The sequence below is a fragment of the Mobula hypostoma genome, chromosome 21, assembly GCF_963921235.1.
Source record: "Mobula hypostoma chromosome 21, sMobHyp1.1, whole genome shotgun sequence".
Classification (NCBI taxonomy): domain Eukaryota; kingdom Metazoa; phylum Chordata; class Chondrichthyes; order Myliobatiformes; family Myliobatidae; genus Mobula; species Mobula hypostoma.
In genome coordinates, this window is record NC_086117.1 from 7,739,239 (window position 1) to 7,760,212 (window position 20,974).

The 20,974-nt window shown below is 42.3% G+C and overlaps 1 non-coding gene across 1 annotated transcript; it reads left to right on the forward strand.

The window, feature by feature from the left end:
* The first annotated feature begins 8,129 nt into the window (after nt 1-8,129).
* Nucleotides 8,130-8,236, forward strand: LOC134360115 (U6 spliceosomal RNA). Its single transcript, XR_010021258.1, has one exon. It is a non-coding gene; the product is annotated as a U6 spliceosomal RNA (small nuclear RNA).
* The last annotated feature ends 12,738 nt before the right edge of the window (nt 8,237-20,974 follow it).

The window sequence follows — 20,974 nt, forward strand, 5'->3', positions numbered from 1 at the left end:
TGAGTTATATACTGGCCCCAAACAGTGGTCAGGACGTGGAATATAAATTTCAATGGGAAATAGAAAAGGCATGTAAAAAGGACAATGTAATGATAGTCATGGGCGATTTCAATATGCAGGTAGAATGGGAAAATCAGGTTGGAGCTGGGTCACAAGAAAGGGAACTTGTGGAATACTTAGGAGATGGCATTTTGGGGAAGCTTTTGCTTGAGCCCAGGGTACTTGGAGGTGCGTGATAAAGTTGGTTAAAGTCAGCATAGTTTCCTTAATGGGAAATCTTTCCTAACAAATCTGTTGGAATTCTTTGAGAAAATAGTAGGCAGGATAGTAAAGGAGAGTCAGTGGATGTTATTCACTTGGATTCTGAAGAAGGTGGCACCAGTGAACAACGTGACCAAAGGCGAGGTCCTTCAGATAGTTCACAAAATTGCTTCTTTTACTTTTTCTTCTTTCAAATATGATTTTGTATTAAGCTTAGAACCTATGGTTTACATTTTGATGGTCTGTTTTTGAACCGATTGAGAGATATGGCAATTCTTGTCTCTGAGGGAGTTTGATGAGGTTTTGAGCGAGTGTGCAGCCTGGAGGCCAAGAAGCCTGGTGATTGGGTGCAAACACATGATCATTTCTCACTGCTCTCACCGACTAGAGCACTGAGCAAGATTGAAATCAATGAGGATGAGAGTGGAAGGGGAGCAGGTGTTCAGCGCCATCTGCCTGCGCTTAACTGGTCTCTCTCTGCCTCTCACTCACTGCTGCCGCAGGAAGGTGCCTGGGTATGACCTGTCTCTCCTTCTTGCTCGCTACTGCCAAAGGATGATGCTGGAGTCTTGGGTTTTGGGCAAGGTTTAATTGATGTGGTTTGTGGCTGGACTCTCCATTTCATGTAATATGTGTTTGTCGTTTCTGGTTACTCCTTATTTTGTTGCTATTTTGTGAGATTTTGATCGGGGCAGACTGGCTCTGTGGTCTGCAGTCAACGAATGACACAACACTAAATTCAACTGAACATTCCCAGACTGTTTCAATGACTTTGTGTTTTCATGTTTTATATTCTGTGCTTTTTACTCGTTTTTTGCCATTTCTGTGATTTGTTCTTTTTTTGCACGTTATATATTTGATGTTTTCTTTGAATGGGTTCCATGGTGTTTCTTTGTTTTGTGGCTGTCTGTGGGAAGATTAATCTCAGGGTTGTATACTGCACACATACCTTGATAAAATGTACTTTGAATAAAAGGAGCCTTTTCCAGTTGGCTGCTGGGGACAAATGGTTTTCCACAGGGGTTGGTATTGGGAACGATTCCTTTCATGCTATAGGCAAGTGATTTGGATGGCAGAATTGGTGGCTTTGTCACCAAGTTTGCAGACAACACAAGGACAGGTGGAGGGGCAGGTAGAGTTGAGGAAGAAGGGAATCTGCAGAAAGACTTTGACAGATTGGAAGAATGGACAAAAAAGCAGCAGATGGAATACAGTGCAGGAAATGTCCAGTCATGCACTTTGGTAGAAGGAAGAAAGACATAGACTATTTTCTAAACAGGGAGTTTTAAGGGGCCTCTTCAAGGAGGATTGAGAGGTTTAGAGTGAGAATTCTTGATCTCAGGATCTTGGACTCTTCATCTCATGTTCTCAATATTTATTCCTTATTTATTTATTACTATTTTTTTCACTTTTTGAACTTGCACAGTTCTGTCTTTTGCACATTGGTCACTCATCTATCCTGTGTGCTTTTCATTGATTCTATTGTGTTACTTGTATTTACTGTAACTGCCTGTAAAAAAATAAATCTCAGGGTTCTATATAGTGACATTAATGTACCATGATAATAAATGTTCTTTGAACTTTGGCTGCTGAAAGTAGAGCTGCCAATGGTGATGTAATTAAAAATGGTGATTCTCAGAAAGTCAGAGCTGGTGGAGCTCAGAGATCTGGGACTGGACGAGATTAATGAGATTACCATGGAGAGATTTGAAAACAACCTGCTAAGAGACAGGGAGGTGTGTCTGGAGAAAAATAGGATTAGAATTAAATTTGGGAATTAAATAGAAGACCAAGGTGGCAAGCAATCAGATTCAGCAAATATGTAAGCAGCCAAAGCTACTCTACCTGTAACAGATTTCCACTCATACCCTTGTAAACAAACACAAGAGCAAAGTAAACTATTGTCCATGGTTCAAAGTTCAAAGTAAAATTATTAAAATAGTAAACTTATTATCAGGGGGCATTCAAAGAAACATAATGGAATCAATGAAAGACCACACCCAAAAGGACAGACAACAACCAATGTACAACAGACAACAAACTATGCAAATATAAAAAAAAGAAAGAAATAATATGTAACTAACTAACTAATGAAATAAATAAGCAAAAAATATCAAGAACATGAGATGAAGAGTCCTCGACAGTAAGTCCATAGGTTGTGGGAGCAGTTCAGTGATGGGGCAAGTGAAGTTGAGTAATCTTCACAAACTTCTAAGGAAGTAGAGGTACTGCCGTACTTTCTTCATAATCGCACTTACATATTGGGTCCATGACAGATCCTCTCGAATGATTAAAACCAAGGAATCTAAAGTTGCTCACCCTCTCCACCTCTAACCCATGATGAGGGCTACCTCTTTCTTAAGTCAATGATCAGCTCCTTGGTCTTGCTGACAATGAGTTATAGGTTGTTGTTGTGGCACTACTCTGCCAGATTTTCAATCTCCTTCCTATATGCTGATTCATCACCACTTTTGATTCGGCCAATGACAGTGATGTCATCGGCAAACTTAAATATGGCATTGGAGCTGTGCTTAACCTCACTGTCATAAAAATAAAGTGAGGAGGCTCAGCTCACAGCCTCGTGGTGTGCCTGTACTGATGGGGGTTGTGCCTCCCACGACCATCTCTTTGTTGTCCTTATATTTGGTGCTTTGCTCTTTGGCCTCTGCCTGTATGCAACTAAGTGATCAGATTTCCTGAAATATAGTCTAGGTATGGGACAGTCAGCATTCTTCCAAGGCAGAGGTTGACAGATTCTTGATTGGCATGAAGGGATACAGGTGAAGGCAGGAGAGTGGGGCTGTGAGGAAAAATAGATCACCCATGATGAAATGGTGGAGCAGACTCGATGGGCCAAATGGCCTAATTCTGCTTCCTTATCTTATTGTTTTATCCTAGTATAGCAATGATCGAGTATGTTGGGACCCATGTTGCTGCTTGACAAGGTTGACAAGTAAGAGTGTGTTCAAGTTGAATGGCAGACTGCTGCATTGTTGAAGCTTGCCAAAGTTTCTGTGAAAGTAGATTAAAAAGTTGCTTTCATATTGAAATAAAACAGAGTGGGAAGCGATCTAAATAAAGAATAGTACTTAAAGGCAGTCACAGTTAATCTGGGTTAAAACTGTTCGATGGTGAATCGATACAACACACACTTCAGCAAACAATCAAAAAAGACATTTTAAACACACATCTGGAGCACCACAGTAGCATAATGGTTAAGCAGGTTGGAGCGCTGGAGTTCAGAGTTCAATTCTAGAGTCCTCTGTAAGAAAGTTTCTATGTTCTTCCCATGTGCATGTGGGTTTCCTCTAAGTGCTCCAATTCCCTCTCACAGTATAAAGGCACACCAGTTAGTAGGTTAATTAGTCATTGTAAATTGTCCTGTGATTAGGCTCGGGTTAAATAGGTGGGTTCCGAGGGTGATGCAGTTTGTTGGGTCGGAAAAGCATGTTCTGCGCTGTATCTGTAAATAAAATGTTTAAACCAACAAAAAGCTCTTCGGGAATATTTTCTTTTGCCAGAGTCATATGTTTGATGAATTTTTTCAGCGGTAAAGTACAATTTATTTTGTAAATTCTTCTCCTAATTAAAATAAATGTTTATTGTTAATAATAAACAGAAAAGCATTAAATGACTGCAAGCTGTGTCCTCTGCATGTCACCACAAGTACAGGCTGGTGGGAAGGCACAATTGCTACACAATCACTGTATGTGCTTTAGTTTTGCTCACCAAGTCCCATTTTCCTGTGAATATTTGTGAAGGGGCCATGCCTCTGGGTACTTAACATAAAAAAAGTTTGAACAGCCAGCTGTATTTTTGTTTTTACTAAAAAATTGTCCCTCACAAATTATGCTCCAAAATTATTCTCATTTGTTGTTTTGCAGTTCTCCTTAACAATTCTGAGCATCCGGCATGACATGAAAAAACATTCAACTGTGTTAGCTGTATCAATATTGACATCTGTTCAGTTAACGAATCATTTTTGGTGATAGTCACTTCACATAAATTATCATACAGTTTATGTCAGATTAAATCAATAATCAGACTCCGTATGTGACTGAAATAAAGCAACCTACACCTTTCTGCATCAGCTGTTCAAAGTTCAAAGTAAATTTAATATCAAAGTACAAGCCCTGCGATTCATTTTCTTGTGGGCATACTCAATAAATCCAATAACCATAATAGAATCATTGGAGGACCGCACCAACAGTTGCAAAAGACAACACGCTGAGAAAATACAAAAAGAAAGAAAAAGGAGAAATAATAATAAGCCAGAGATATCAAGAACATGAGATGAATAATCCTTGAAAGTGAGTCCATAGGTTGTGGGGCAGTTCAGTGATGGGGTGAGTAAAGTTGAGTGAAGTTAGCCCTCTAGTTGAAGAACTTGATGGTTGAGGGGTAATAACTGTTCCTGAACCTGGTGGTTCTAGTCCCGATGACAGCAGTGAGAAGGGAGCAAGAACTGGGTGGTGGAGGTGATGATGGATGCTGCTTTCTTCCAACAACTCTCCATGCAGATGAGCTCAATGGTGGGGACAGCTTCACCCATGATGGACTGGGCCGTATCCACTACTTTTTGTAAATTTTCCATTCAAGGGAGTTGGTGTTTCCTTACCAGGCAGTGTTGCAGACAGTCAATATAGCTTGCACCTCACATCTATAGAAGTTTGTTAAAGTTTTACATGTCATGCTTAATCTTCTCAAACTTCTAAGAAAGTAGAGGAGCTTTCTTCATAATTCCACTTATGTCCTGGGCTTAGGATAGGTCTTCTGGAAAGATAACACAGAAGAATTTAAGTTGATGATCCTCTCGGCCTCTGATCCCTGATGAGGACTGCCTCATGGACCTCCCGTATCCTCCTCCTGAAGTTAATAATCAGATCCTTGGTCTTGCTGACATTGAGTAAGAGGTTGTTGCTATAGCACCACTCAGCCAGGTTTTCAATCTCCCTCCTTATGCTGATTCGCCCACAATAGTGATGTCATCAGCAAACTTAAATATGGCATTGGAGCTGTGCCTAGCCACACAGTCATAAGTATATAGTGAGTAGAGTAGGGACTAAGCACACAGCCTTGTGGTGCATTTGTGCTGATGGAGATTGTGGAGGACATGTTGTCAATCCGAACTGATTGAGGTTTGTAAGTGAGGAAATCGAGGATTCAATTGCACATGGAGCTACTGAGACCAAGGTCTTGTAGCTTATTGATTAGTTTTGAGGGAATGATAGTATTGATTGCTGAGCTGTAGTCGATAAAGGGAATCCTGATGTATGCATCTTTGCTGTCCAGATGTTCCAGATTGAGTGAAGAGCCAATGATCTGCTGGAGACCTAGTGTGCCGGTAGGCAAACTGGAACAGATCCAAGTCACTTCTCAGGTAGGAGTTGATATTTTTCGTCACCAACCTCACAAAGCACTTCATCACTGTGGATGTAAGTGCCACTGGACGATAGTCATTGAGGCAGGTCACCATGCTCTTCTTAGGCACCAATGTAATTGAAGCCTGCTTGAAGCAGGTGGGTACCTCAGACTGCCGAAATGAGAGGTTAAAGATCTCAGTGAACGCTCCAACCAGTTGATCTGCACAGGTCTTTAGTACTCAGCCAGGTAGCCCATCTGGGCTGGATGCTTTCTATGGGTTCACTCTGCAGAAGGTTGTTTTCACATCGGCCTCAGAGACGGAAATCACAGGATAATCAGGGGTTGTGGGACTTCATGATGCTTCCTCCACGTTTTGATGGTCAAAGTGAGCATAGAAGGCTCTGAGCTCATCTGGAAGTGAAGCCTTGTCACCTATTTTGCTTGATTTCACTTTGTAGAAGGTGATAGCATTCAAGCCTGCCACAGCTTGAAACCTTCATTGATTCAAGTTTGGTCTGGAATTCTCATAGCCACTTCGCCTCTGAGAAGTAACATCTGTATTGTTGTTAAGTCAAAGTGAGGAAGTTTTTAACAATTTGCATATAATTTTTTTAGCATTATTGATAAATAGTACTAAAGATTGACGAGTAGAATCTTCACCCTTCTAATTAATTCTGTTCAACAGCATAAATACGAGTAGATGTAGAGAATCTGGAAGAGGTAGGATTATCCATTTAGACTGGCCTTTGCACTAATGTGCCAAGGAGTGTCTCAGAAGAGATTTAATTACTGTTATGTGTTGTCCGTCAAGATTAGATTCCTGCTCTCTCAGCAGCTACACTGAATGGATTTGTCAAAGGTTAAAATTACTAAAATAAATTGAAAACTGAGAACAGGAAGTACCAGAAATCAGAATCTTGTCAATCTATAGGTGCAGTGTAGAGTGGAGCTTGAGGAGAGGATCTTCCCACCCAACGGGACTGTGGTGGCAACATTCTCCAGAAGGAGACTGCTCACCCCACCTTCTCAGGAGCAGTTATGGATGGGTAATAAATGCAGGCCTGGCTCATGACCCCAGATCTAAAAAAAATAGACAATATATGTCCTCATTCCGACTTATTTATTTATGTAAAGATACAACATGGTTACAGGTCCTTCCAGCCCAAAGAACCCACTCCACCCAATAATACCCATGTGACTAATTAACCTACTAACCCACAGGTCTTTGGAGTGTGGAAGAGCTACAGTACCCAGAGGAAACCCGCCTGGAATTTATGAACACCTTATAGACAATGGTAGAATTGAACATGGGTCGCTGGAACTGAAATGGCATTACACTAACCAGTACAGTACTGTGCCACCATTTATGTCCACATTTATTATGGCAACTGTGCATGTAAAATCTATTACAAGGTAATTATTCTTCCTCTTGTGATTGAAGTGCTACATAGAGTATATAATGGAATTTTACTTAGACTATTTCCTTTATAAATGGAACATTGGGAAAAGTACATGTGGATATATCACTTCTGACATATTCTACAAATTTTATTTGATGGTAACACAAACAGTGGTGAATGTTCTTTAAAGTCCAAAGTAAATTTATTATCAGAGTACATACATGTCACCATATACAACCCTGCAATTCATTTTCTTGTACTCCGTAAATCCAAGAACCATAATAGAATCGATGAAAGGCTGCGCCCAACGGGACAGACAAAAAGCAAAAGATAAAGCGAAAGCACTTTTTTTACTTATATGAGAGGTTTCCAGCTGGGAAGAGGCCACTTTGTACAACATCCCAACACCCCACTTCTGTATGTTATCACTTTACCTCTCTCCACAGTTTGGTTCAAAGGCCTCCCCTGGAATTCTTTTATTATCATTGTTTGTATGAAATAATTCTGCCAAATTCACCATTTATTTGCCTTTCCTCGTTTTAAAATTACACCTCCTACTTTAACCCTTCAATTCTATCAAGTAACAGAGAGCGTTGATGAGAGTTGATTTATGCTGCATTTGCAAACTTACAAACAACCCAGAGAAGATGGAAAGAAGTGAGGGAAGGTGAGTGTGAGGAACTGGAATTGGTGTTGGCCGTCCCCACCCACCTACTTTCCCCCTCACCTGGCTTCATCTTCTAGCTTGCACCCCTTCCCCTCTCTTCACCTTATTGTTCTGGCTTCTACCCCCTTCCATTCCATTTCTGATGAAGAGTCTTGGCCTGAAACACCATCTGTTTATTCCTCTCTATAGATGTCACTTGACCCATTGAGTTCATCCAGAATTTTGTATGTTTCCAGCATCTGCAGAATCTCTTGTGCTTACAAAAGAAGAGGTTCAGTACTCTGGGACTTTATTTCCTGGAGGTCAGGGGATTGAGAGGTGACCTGACAAAGGTATATAGATCATAAGGGGGATAGGCAGGGTAAAAGTATGTTTTTTTTTACCTCTGAGGGAGGGAGTGCTAAAAACAAGAAGGCATAGGCTTAAGATCAGGAGCTTGTTTCAGCAGCACATACTGTCTACAGACATTGGAATGATACAGAGAAGATTAGCATGCCCCCTGCACAAGGATGACATGAAAGTTCGTGAAGCGTCCAATACTTTTCAGCTCTGTACTATTGTCATGAATCAACAAATTTCACATCCTATAAGCCAGTGATTATAAATCTGATTCTGATTTAAATGGGACATCAGGGCAGCTTCTGCATGCCAAGAGTTGTTGGTTTTTGTAATTAGCTGCCAGAAATAACAGCTGAGATAGGCACATTAGCAACATTTAGAAACCATCTGGATAAGTGCATGGATATGAGAGGCTGAGAGGACTTGGCGCCTAACGTGGGCAGATGGGACTAATTTTCTGGGCAATACTGTCTTCGTGGACAAGGTTGACTAAAGATCCTGCTTCCATTCTGTAAGACGTTCAGACTCTAATATAGATACTGATAATTCCTTACTTTAAGTCATTTTTGACAGACTCATTGTTAGTTAGAGTGCCTTGTGTCTTGTCATGTTATAATATGAGTTCAAAGTTCAAAATAAAATTTATTATCAGAGTACATACATGTCATCACTTACAGCCCTGAGATTCTTTTTCTGCGGGGTTGTATGTGGTGACATGTATGTACTCTGATTAGAAATTTTACTTTGAACTTAGGCCATAAGACCATAAGAAATTGGAGCAAAATTAGGCCATTCAGCCCATTGAATCTGCTCCGCCATTCCATCATGGCTGATCCCAGACCCCACTCAACCTCATACACCTGCCTTCTCGCCATATCCTTTGATATCCTTACTGATCAGGAAATGATCAACTTCTGCCTTAAGTATACCCACGGACTTGGCCTCCACCGTAGTCTGTGGGAGAGCATTCCACAGATTCGCTACTCCCTGGCTAAGATAAATTCCTCCTTAACTCTGTTCTAAAAGGTTCCTCCTCAATTCTGAAGCTGTGCCATCTAGTTCTGGATACCCCACCATAGGAAATATCCTCTTCACGTCCACCCTATCTAGTCCTTTCAACATTCAGTAGGTTTCAATGAGATCCCTACGCATTCTTCTAAATTCCAGTGAGTACAGGCCCAAAGCTGCCAAATGCTCCTCATATCTTAACCCCTGCATTCCCAGAGCCTCCTCGTGAACCTCCTCTGAACTCTCTCCAATGACAACACATCCTTTCTGAGATATGGCACCCAAAACTGTTGACAATACTCCAACTGTGGCTTGATTAGTGTTTTATAAAAGCTCAGCATTATGTCCTTGTTTTATATTCTATTCCCCTTGAAATAAATGCCAACATTGCATTTGCCTTCGTTACCACAGACTCAACCTGTAAATGAACCTTGTGGGAGTTTTGCACGAGGGGTGTTAAGTCCCTCTGCACCTCTGATGTTTGAACCTTCTCCCCATTTAGATAATAGTCCACAATATTGTTCCTTTTACCAAAATGCATTATCATACATTTCCTAACACTGTATTCCATCTGCCACTTTTTTGCCCATTCTTCCAATTTGTCTAAGTCCTGCTGCAATCACATTACCTATCCCTCCACATATCTTCGTATTATCTGCAAATTTTGCCATAAGGCCATCAATTCAATTATCTAAATCATTGACAATCAATGTGAAAAGTAGCTGTCCCAATACTGACCTCTGAGGAACACCACTAGTCATTGGCAGCCAACCAGAAAAGGCCTCCTTTATTTCCACTCACTGTCTCTGTCTGCCAGACATTACTCTATCCATGCCAATATCTTTCCTGCAACACCATATGGTACCTTATCAAATGCCTTCAGAAAATCCAAATAAATGACATCTACTCCCTCTCCTTTGTCCACCCTGCTTGTTACTTCTTCAAAGAACTTGAACAGATTTGTCAGGCTAGGTTTCCCTTGACAAAAACCATGCTGACTTTGATTTATTTTGTCATTAGTCTCCAAGTACTCCGAAACCTCATCCTTAATAATAGACTCCAACACTTTCCCAACCACTGAGGTTAGGCTAACTGGCCTATAATTTTATTTTCTTTTGCCTCCCTCCCTTCTTAAAGAGTAGAGTGACATTTCAATCTTCCAGTCCTCCACAACTTTCAAGTGATTCTTGAAAGATCATGACCAATGCCCCCATTATCTCTTCAGCAACCTCTCTCAGGACTCTGGGATGTTGACCATCTGGTCCAGGTGACTTATACACCTTAAGACATTTGAGTTTGCCTAGTGCTTTTTCCTTTATAATAGCAAGCTTGATTTTGTTTTATTGAGGAACGGTACAGAAACCTTCAGTATGCTCTGCAGTTACAAGCATTTCCAAATATGGCTAGCAAGTGTTTGCATAAAAATTTGAGTTAGAGGATGTTCAGTGCATCAGTGTGGAAGAAAAAAAGGTCAAAGAATAAGAAATAGGAGAATAAAAGATGCAATAATGTTTAAAAACACAGTCTAAAGACAGATGAGTTCAGGCATTAGTTGTGCTTGTGAGAACATAGAACAGTACCGCAACAACCCCTTCAGCCCACAATGTTGTGCTGAGCTAATGAACAAATTTAATATACTATTAAAATATTTTATAGAAATAATAACAATTAAACTACTCTTTTCTGCCTACATAATGTTGATATTTCTCCACTCTCTGCACAATTATAACACCACAAGACCATAAGATATAGGATCAGAATTAGGCCATTTGGCCCATCAAGTTTGCTCTGCCATTTTATCATGACTCATCCATTTTCCTCTCAGCCCCAATCTCCTGCCTTCCCCCCATATCCCTTCATGCTCTGACCAATCAAGAATCTATCAACTTCTGCCTTCAATAGACATAAAGATTTGGCCTCCACAGCTGCCTATGGCAACAGATTCCACAGATTCATCACTTTCTGGCTAAATAAATTCCTCATCTCCATTCAAAAAGGACACCCATCTATTCTGAGGCTGTGTCTCCTGGTCTTAGACTCTCCCACAATAGGAAATATCCTCTCCACATCCACTCTATCAAGACCTTTCACCATGCGAAAGATTTCAATTAGGTCACTCCTCATTCTTCTAAATTCCAGTGAACACAAGCCCAGAGCCATCAAGCATTCTTCATATGACAAGCCATTTAAATCCAGAGTCATTTTTGTGAACCTCCTTTGAACCCTCTCCAGTTTCAGCACATCCTTTCTAAGATAAGGGGCCCAAACCTGCTCACAATACTCCAAGTGAGGCCTCACCAGTGCTTTATAAAGTCTCAGCATTACATCCTTGCTTTTATATTCTAGTCCTCTTGAAATGAATGCTAACGTGGTATTTGCCTTTCTCACCACAGACTCAATCTTCAAATTAACCTTTGAGAATCCTGCACAAGGACTCCTCAACCCCTTTTGGCTTCAGGTTTTTGTATTTTCTCTCCATTTAGGAAATAGTCAACCCTTACTTTTCTTCTGCCAATGCGCATGACAATACACTGCCTAAAACTGTATTCAATTTACCACTTCTTAGCCCATATATGTTACTTCAGCACCAAGTCTGGATAGCTTTTAAACAAGCGGCTACAATAACCCTGATGAGGGTCTCAGCCCAAAACATAGACAATTTATTGCTCTTCATTGGTGCTGCCTGACCTGCTGAGTTCCTCTAGGACTTTGTGTGTCTTACTCTGGATATCCAGCGTCTGCAGGATTGTTTGTGTTTCCAGTAGTTCACCTTCCTTGGTTTTTACTTTGATATTAAAAGCTTTGCAACAGGATCATTTGTTGATCAGCTGGAGATATTGGCTCCAGTGAGCAGTTTGACATAACACTCAGGGATTTGGGCTATATTATTTGTGTGACTGTATGTTTATTGCTGTCTTATATGTGCTATACATGCCTTGTGTTGTGTATGACTGTTGGTATTGTGTTTTGCACCTTGGCCCCAGAGGAATGTTGTTTAGTCTGGTTGTATTCATTGGTATTTACGTACAGTTGAATAGCAATTAAACTTGAACTTGAACTTGAACTTGACATATAGAAATGCAAAATCAGAGTTGCTCCAAGTTGCACCTCTGACCTGTTGACAGAGATCTATCTGAGCATAAGTAGTTAACATAAGCGAATAAGAGCCCTTTCTATCAAACAGCATAATTGAAATGCTTTGATAGGTCAGCATTATCAGTGGCAATGTCAAAGTATGAATGTGCCTCACTTTATAAAGAATCCAGCAAGTTTAGCTAACACGTTGAGCACTTTTAAGAACAGGCTGGAGATGGCCCCATACTTACACTCCATGAAATATAAAGCCCAGCAAGTTAAAGCCACCTCTCTGAGAAACTTTCTGACTAACAGACCCCAATCAGTTAAGTTAGACAGCCTCTCCTCCTCCACTCTCACCCTGAACACCGGTGTGCCTCAGGGCTGTGTGCTGAGCCCTCTTCTGTACTTCCTTTTCACCCATGACTGCGTTCCTGTGCATGGTTCTAACTCCATAATCAAGTTTGCAGATGACACCACGGTGGTTGGCCTGATCAGAGGGGATGACGAGTTGGCCTACAGGGATGAGGTCCAGCACCTGGCCGCATGGTGTGCCGACAACAACCTGGCCCTTAACACCCAGAGGACCAAGGAGATCATTGTGAACTTCAGGCATGCTAGGAGCCACACTCACGTCCCCATCTACATCAACGGAGCTGTAGTGGAGCATGTATCAAGCTTCAAGTTCTTTGATGTTCACATTTCCGAGGATCTCACCTTGTCCCTGAACTCCTCCATCCTGATCAAATAGGCGCAACAGCAATTGTCCCGTTTTGGACCGCAAAGCACTCCAGCGTGTGGTGAAAACTGCCAGTGGATTATCAGCACCCAATTGCCCACCATTGAGAACATCTACCATAAACGCTGCCTGGGCAGGGCGAAAAGCATTATCAAGCATGCATCTCACCCTAACCATGGACTTTTTACTCTCCTCCCATCCGGTAGGCGCTACAGGAGCCTCCGCTCCCGCACCAGCAGGCACAGGAAGAGCTTCTTCCCTGAGGCTGTGACCCTGCTGAACCTCACATCACAGCGCTAAGCAGTATTGTACCCATATTGTACTGTCTCAATACTGTTATATGTGTGTGCTATAGCACTTACTTTTTATTCACAGTTATTTTGTAGATAACACTATCCTTTGCATTTCTGGTCAGATGCTAACTGCATTTCATTAGGTTTGAATCTGTACTCGGCACAATGACAATAAAATTGAATCTAATCTAATCTAGTCTAAATTCAAGGCCCTGCTGTGGAGTCAGACTGGGGACAATTTTAACAAAAAATAATCCATATGTTATAAAGCTGGCAAATAAGCTATAATTGTTTACTTTCAGCAGCATTGCTGAGAACTTCATGTTCTCAATATGAGGTGTGATTGTGCAATGTGAAGAGCTGCCTCAGTCCCTCTGCAAACAAAAACAAACAATCACTGTGGGATATTATAGAGATACAGCACCCACTCACAATGGTGAAAGCTGAAAAGTTTCAACACATCAAAATTGGGCATCTATCTTTACAGAGAAACATTTAGGGAGAAAATGAGCCAGAGGGATTAAATGAATTCTCACTTATGCAAGTATAAAAATAATATAACAGTTAAGGGACCAAAGCGATAATGTCATCATCATTATTCTCTCCATATCAACAGGTTACAATAGTACAGTTCAGCACAGGAACTGGCCCTTCGGCCCACAATGTTGTGCCAACTAATTAAATTAGGTAACAAATAGCCGACTAAACTAATCCTTTTTTCCTACACAATGTCTTCATCCTTCCATTTTCCTAACATTCATGTAACTATCTAAGCTTCTCTTAAAAATCCCTAACATTTCTGCCTCTACCACCATTCCAGGGACCCACCACATTCTGTGTAAAAAACTTGTCCTTCACATCTCCTTTGAAATAACCGTCTCTCACCTTAAGTATCCCCTCGCCCTCCGGTATTAGACATTTCAACCCTGGGAGAAAGATTCTGTCTGTCTATGCCTCCCATAATCTTATAAACATCTATCAGGTCTCCTCCTCTGTCTCCACTCCAGAGAAAGCAATCCGAGGTTGTCCAACATCTGGTTGGACATATGAGTAACATATCCTCCAAGCAAACTACTTCATATGTTAACAGCATTGCAAATAATTCTGATTTATCCAAAGGTGACTAACAAATAAATGCAGGTTCCAGTTGAGCTCTCTACGAAAAGGATGGACAATTACAAACCTCTATTAATCACCTCTTGTGATCAGAAAATAAATCTTTTTTTCCTGTCAATCTCCCTATTGAGTAACTAATTGACTTCAACAATGGGAAAAGGATTCCTCAATAGACATTGTAGTCCTGCAATCTAAACCACAGAGAACAGCATTACTTAGTGGTTTCATTGAGGATATATTATGCACAAAGATATAAATATATTAAATTGCTGGTTCAAAACTCTATGTAGGTAGAGCACCTGTAATTTGCTGATCTATATTAAATATCAAAAGTATAATCACCTTCCTAATTACAAAATGCTCTTTATGGATCAAGGGTGTTGTAAAACATTTTCTAACATTTTAAATAACTAGTTTCATGCCAAATCAGACAGGTAATCCATGCCAGATCTGCACATGCAGGCACCTCCCAGTCTCCACCCAGCTGCAGTACTGTGAAAATGTCTTAGGTGCATATGTATAGCTAGGGCACCTAAGACTTTTGCACAGTACTCTGGTAATTCCATGTATTGTACCCTGCTGCTGCCAAAAAACATGTTATATGTGAGTGATGATAAACCTGATTCTGATATGGGTCTTTATTATGGACTGAGAGAGGGAAGGGGGCAGTGAGAGGGGAAACTTGGTTGGGAAAAGAGAAAGGGAGGGGGAAGGAGCATGAAGCATATGAGAGGCATTCTGTAATGATCAATAAACCAATCATTTGGAATCAATGACCTTACCTGGTGCACTTATGCCACCTCCCTGCCTGGGCACTCCTTCTCTGCCACCTGTCCACACCCCTCCAGTGATGTTCCATCCTTGCCATTCTCAACACCCTTTGCTTCAGCCAGATTTACAGCCTCACTTCACCTTGACGAATACAGTACTGTGCAAATATCTTAGGCTTAACCTGCCTAACACTTTTGCACAGTACTGTAACAGGAGTCACCTGCCACTTGTTTTCAACTCATCACCTGCAGCCTACTTAAACCCAGCTCCCATTCACAGTTGATTATTCACAATCGAACCAGCCAGCCTCAACCAGTTACCCCTGGCCTTCATTTATCTTGTTTCCTTGTGGTGTTAAATATCTGTTCACTCTTATTCTGTGGCCCCTTGTGGCTTGTTACTTTGCAGTTTACTGCTAAATCATCTGCTTTTGGGTCAACCCTCCTCTATATTTCCTGACAGAATGGATGAACCAATGATTGTCCCAGCCGAGTATGCTCGCCTAGAGGAAGTTGTCCATCGACAGGAGTGCACCAATCTCAACCAACTTTTCTGCTGCATGAAAGCTTTGATGGATCCCCAACCCAATGCCACTATTTTCTGTTCCAGTACATTTTCTGTTTAGAGCTCCAGCCATCTCTCTATTCTACAGACCAAGCCAATGTTGCCATCATCTCTCTCCTGACGATGTGAGCCCTGACCTGGCCACTACTACCTGTTACAGTAAAACTGCCATTTGCAATAATCACGAAGAATTGACTGCTGAGATGCCCTAGGGTTTTGACCATCTGGGAAGTGGAAGGGGGGCACAGATCAGATACTTCACCTGTGTCAAGGCTCATGCTCATTGCTAGATTACACTGTGGAATTCAGGACCCTTGCAGCATAGTGCAGCTGGAATGTGGAAATGCTGCTGCCCATTACCATCACATCTTCTCAGAGCACTTGAAAGACAATCTGTCTGCCTGGGAGATGCCCTCTGACCTCAAAGGCCTCATTCACCCTGGCCCTCTGAATAGACAAGCTTCGCATGGAACAATTCTACAATTCATCACCCAGAACCCCAGCTCCATTCCCAGAATCATTTCAGGCAGCAGGACCCTCTTCATCACAGCTTCCAGAGCCCATGCAGCTAGGAAGAGCTCCCTTAAGCCCCCAAGAGTATGCGCATCGGTGGAGAAACAACTGTGCTTTTACTGCAGAGCTGCTGATCACCCACGCATCAAATGCCCACTGCATCCGGGAAACGACACAACCACTTACAGATGAAGGGCTGAAGGCCCTTCTATCTGGTAAGCTCTCCCTGACCTCTTATTTCAGCACCATAGCCCAAATCACTCTCTCTGTCCACCCCGACGGCTCTGCGCTCAAAGGAGGCTCTGGTGGATTCCGGCGCGGCAGGCAACTTTCTGGGCTGGACCCCCTACCGAGCCTATCTCTCACCCCTTCTGCATGCTGGTCATTAATGGATGTCCCTTGGGCTCTGGGATGGTCACGAGCATCGGAGAGCACCACGAGTCCATCCAGTTCCTCCTTTTCGACTCATCCAACACACCATTCATCTTGGGTTACCCCAACTCTACATTCATGACCCTCAATATGCCTGGTGTCCGGCTCACTGCTGACCACTACCAGACCATCAGCCTGCAACCTCAGCTGACGTTACTTCGTAAATCTGTGGAGAAGGAAGAACTTTCAATGTCACCAAACTTCCAAAGCAACATCATCGCCTGGAGTAAATGGGAGGGCAGCTCCCTGCCACCTCACAGTCCACACAACTGCATGATCAAACTCCTTTTGGCACCACCCCTCCCTGAGGTCATCTGTTCTCCCTCTCCTGTCCTGATCCAAGTTATGAATGACTACATTGCCAAAGCACTACATCACAGCTTCATTCAACTATCCCAGTCCCCAATGGATGCAGGATTCTTCTTTGTCAAAAAGAAAGATGAGAGTCTTCGTCCCTGTATCAACTACCGAGAACTCAACAAAATCACCATTAAGAACAGCTACCCTCTCCCCTTGATGGATAGTGCATTCAAAACATTCCACAGGACCCAGATCTTCACCAAAGTGGATCTACGGAGTGTGTACAGCCTGGTCCACATCAGCCAGGGAGAAGAGTGGAAGACGCCATTTGTAAAAACCCACTGGCCACTATGAATTACTTGGTAATGTCGTTTTCCAAGCCTTCAACAACAAGATCCTCTGAGACATGCTACACAAGTATGTGTTTGTCTACCTTGACAACATCCTCATCTTCTCCAAGGACTCACAAGACCACACTTGTCATGTCCATTCAGTTCTTCAGCATCTCCTCGAAAACCAAATATACTGCAAGTGACAGTTCCATTTCCTAATCATTTCTTTCATGCATTACATGTTTTCACTCTAGGGCATAACCATGGACCAGAGAAAATATGTGCCATCGTTGAACGGCCCCGACCGTACTCCCTGAAAAATCTACAGCACTTCTTGGTCTTCTCCACCTTATACTGCCATATCTTCAGGAACTTCAGCCAAATCAACCCCTCCTCTCATCTCCCTCATCCAATCACCTTCCTTATCCTTGGTTTGCCACTGTGGACCACACTTTCAAGGAGCTCAAGAGACTCTTCACCACCACTCCCATTCTCCATCATCTGAACCCCTCTGGACCTTTTGCGGTTGAAGTGGATGCATCTAACATGTGTACTGGGGCCATGCTCTCCCCAGTGAGGACTGATGGGAAAACACACCCTTGTGCCTTTTCACACAAGTTCAACTCTACGCAGTGCCTTTATGGAGTAGGAGACAGGAAACTACTCACCATCGTATGGGCCTTGGGGGAATGAAGATATTGACTGACGGGAAACACCGAGCCCCTCCTGATCTGGACTGACAACCAGAATCTCATATCCATTCAACCAACTCACCAACTCAACCCACATCAGGTTCGCTGGGCTCTCTTCTTTCAGCAATTCATCTTCACCATTACCTACTGACCCAGCTCCAAGAACACTAAGGCAGATGCCCTGTCGTGACATGATCTGCCAGCCAAAATGGAACCTCAGCCTATCATTCCATCCTCACAGATCGTCTAACTGCTTGATAACCAGATCCACCAGGCGCTACAGCTCGAGCTTGCTCCTGCTGAAGCACCTGACAACCACGTGTATGTGCAGGTGACCACCCGCTCTGAGGAACTCCAGTGGGCCTCTTCCACACCCCTCTCTGGCCATCCAGGCATATGACGGGCTCTGGATTTTCTGCAACACTGGTTCTGGTCGCCCACCACGATCACAGAGCTACATCATGTCCACAAAGAAAGACTTCAGTGCATTAACTTTTTTTTTAAAGTACAACTGCCTCCAACTGGCCACATTTGTAGAAATGTCTTTAAGTAAAAGGAGCTTAAATACAAGTTTCACTAAGAAAAAGTTCCTAACACATTGCTGCATTGTGTGGAAGACTTGTACCTTCAAAAGAATAAATGAACAATTCTTGCATCAGTTGTAAAAGTCAGAATACATGATCTTCTCTCCAATCCCAGCTCTTAAGAAGGGAAGTATCAAATGAATATAAAAGATGAAAGAGAAATACAGTATCATTCAACACAATGCAGCATCTGACTGCACATTTAGATCAGCAGGGCAGAACATAGGCTATACTGTCATCTCCACAGGGTCATGACCCTTGAAGGAAATTAGTTAGTCAATCATTCCAGAGACTAATTACAGGAAAAATCAAATGGAAATCTATAACCTACAGTTGAGTCGGGTCAGAAAGATCCATATTCAGGGATCGTGGCATGTCAAACATTCCTTTGTTGGTGAAGTCAGGAAGTAGCCACTTGTACAAGGCTTTTGCCATTCTCTTTTGCACACATCTCTCTTCTTTGCTCTCATAAGATCTATTTCTCAGCTACTTAGTTAAAGAAACAGCCAAATGTTAGATGATGCATATTTGTATTTCCAGCATTTGCAGAATTTCTTGTATTTATGATGCACATTTATCTTTTTATCAGTACAGTTCTAAATTTGTCCTGATGAGGGGTCTTAGCACCAATACTTCGACTTTTTATTCCCATCCATAGATGTTGCCTGACCTGCTGAGCTCCTCCAGCACATTGTGTTTATTGCTCTAGATTTCCATCATCTGCAGTACCTCTTGTGTCTTTTAATTTCTATAAGTGTCTTTATGAACTCTGCAGCACTTATTTAGCATGAGCAGCAAACTGTAAATAGGAAGTGCGACATGATTAGCTTTGCCAGGAGGACCAGACCTTTGCAATGTTTTATTTATTTACTGAGATACAGCATGGAATAGACCCTTCCGACCCTTCCAGCCACGCTGCCCAGCAATCCCCCGACTTAATCTGAGCCTAATTACAGGACAAGTAACCTCCCAACCGGAACATCTTTGGACTGTGAGAGGAAACACACACGGTCACAGGGGGAACGTACAAACTCCATGGCATGGAACGTACAAAATCAAAGGCATGAGCGTCAATCTTTCAAACTTCTGGTAATTGCCCCCCCTTCACCATTTCCCATTCCCATTTCCCTTTCTCACCTTATCCACCTTATCTTCTTAACTGCCCATTACTTCCCTCTGGTTCTCCTCCCCACTTCCCTTTCTCCCAGGGCCTTCTACCCTCTCCTACCAGAATCCCCCTTCTCCAGCCCTTTATCTCTTTCATCAATCGACTTCCCAGCTCTTTACTTCAACCCCCTCCTCCCAGTTTCAACTATCACCTACTACCTTGAACCTCCTCCTCTCCTCCCCCCACCTTCTTACTCTGACTTCAATTCTCTTTTTACCGGTCCTGATGAAGGGTATCAGCCCAAAAAGTCGACTGTTCACTCTTTTCCATAGATGCTGCCTTTGTCTGCTGAGTTCCTCCACCATGTTGTGTGCAATACAACTCCTTACAGGCAGCGACGGGAATTGAACCTGGGTCACCTGTACTGTACCATTACGTTACAGTGCCATTCCAATCATTAGGTTCTGACTGACTGGCAACATTCCAGATCCAACAGATCTGCATGATTTATATTATGCTTGCAAACAATAAAAATGTCTGCTGGATTTAGTATGATTAAGTGTACTTTTATGAAATCACATTTTAAGCAAAAGGAATGTGTCTTCTCCCTCTTGGGCCCTTAGCTCCCAGTGGAGCATAGTCATTGATGATCTCCTGTCTCTTTCGTCCAAAGTCAATAGTATGGTGAGAGTTCACCAATGTTTCTGTAGTCCATTGTATCCACTGCACACCAGATTAGCCTATACGCTTCACCAGAGCCATAAGACACAAGACCATAAGACATGGGAGCAGAATTAGGCCATTTGGCCCATCAAATCTGCTCTGCCATTTCATCGTGGCTGATGCATTTTGCCTCTCAGCCCCAAGCTCCTGCCTTCTCCCCGTATCCCTTCATGCCCTGGCCAATCAAGAAACTATCAACTTTTGCCTTAAATATACATACAGACTTGGCCTCCACAGTTGCCTGTGGCAACGAATTCCACAGATTCACCACTCTTTGGCTAAATAAATTCCTCCTCATCTCTGTTCTAAAAGGACGCCTTTCTATTCTGAGGCTTGTATCCTCTGGTCATAGACTTTCCCACCATAGGAAACATCCTCTGCACGTCTACTCTATCAAGGCCTCTCACTATTCCATTGGGTTCAATGAGGTCACTCCTCATTCTTCTGAATTCCAGTGAATTGAGGCCCAGAGTCATCAAACACTCTTCATTTTTGTGAACCTCCTATGAACCCTCTCCAGTTTCAAGACATCCTTTCAAAGATAAGGCCCAAAACTGCTCAGAATACTCTGAGTGAGGCCTCAACAGCGTTTTATAAAGTCTTAACATTACATCTATATTCTAGTCTTCTTGAAATGAATACTAACATTGCATTTGCTTTCCTCACCACAGACTCAATCTGCAAATTAACCTT